This window comes from Budorcas taxicolor, chromosome 11 (assembly GCF_023091745.1).
Source record: "Budorcas taxicolor isolate Tak-1 chromosome 11, Takin1.1, whole genome shotgun sequence".
Classification (NCBI taxonomy): Eukaryota; Metazoa; Chordata; class Mammalia; order Artiodactyla; family Bovidae; genus Budorcas; species Budorcas taxicolor.
In genome coordinates, this window is record NC_068920.1 from 95,421,024 (window position 1) to 95,422,395 (window position 1,372).

Genomic DNA, 1,372 nt, shown 5'->3' on the forward strand with positions numbered 1-1,372 from the left:
CAACAAGTTTCATGGCATGTGGTTCAGTTCAGTTCAGTTCAGTTGCTCAGTCATGTCCAACTCTTTGCGACCCCATGAATCGCAGCATGCCAGGCCTCCCTGTCCATCACCATCTCCCGGAGTTCACTCAGACTCATGTCCATCGAGTCCGTGATGCCATCCAGCCATCTCATCCTCGGTCATCCCCTTCTCCTCCTGCCCCCAACCCCAGGACATCAGTAAATAACCGAAGTCAATAATATAATCTACAACAATCCATCATCTTACTCATAAATATTTGAGGACTTCCTTTCAGCATCTAAAAGACCAAGCTTTACTCTAATTCAAATATGTAAAAGTCCTAAGCAGTCAAGATCCGAGGCACAAAGTTAAGAATCTCATGACAATCTCAACATCAAATATAAACATAACTCCTCTTGATCCAGAAAAAGAACAAATGATCTGTTGACCGTATAACTAAAACACAGTGAGTGGACAAGGACAATGGAAAGGCAACAAATATTTCTCATCAAAAAAGAGAAGAATGCTAAAAAAAAAAAAAGAAAAAAAAGAACTGCCATGTGATCCAGCAATTCCACTTCTGGATACATATCCAAAGGAAATGAAATCACTATCTCAAAATGCTCTCTGCACTCCCATATTCCCTATAGTATTGCTTATGACAGTCAATATACAGAACAAATCTAAGTGTCTATTGACAGAAAAATGGATAAAGAAAAAAACCTGTTTTATACACATGAGTACATACACATATGTATATACAATGGAATATTTTTCAGACATTAAAAAAGGAAATCCTGTCATTTGGAACAACATAGATGAAAGTTGAAGGCATTATACTGAGTGATACAAGACAGAAAAAGATAAATACTCTGATCTCACTTATATGTGGAATCTAAAAAAAGAACTCACAGATGGTAGCTGGCAGGGATGGAGGGGCAAAGGATGTGTGAAGAAGGTCAAAAGGTACAAACTTTTAGCCATCTGATGCATAAGTTCTGGAGATCTTACAGTGTGGTGACTGTAGCTAACAACTGTATTGTACACTTGAAAATTACTGAGAATATATCTCACAAGCCCCTTCTAATATAAGATAGAGGATTTTACTTTTGTTTGGATATCCACATTTTATCAAAAGTTAGCTTTTGTTGTTGTTGTTGTTAAATTTTTATTTTTAATATAAATTTATTTATTTTAATTGGAGGTTAATTACTTTACAATATTGTATTGGTTTTGCCATACATCAACATGAATCTGCCACAGGTATACACGTGTTCCCCATCCTGAACCCCCCTCCCTCCTCCCTCCCCATACCATCCCTCTGGGTTGTCTCAGTGCACCAGTCCCAAGCATCCAGTATCATGCATCGAAC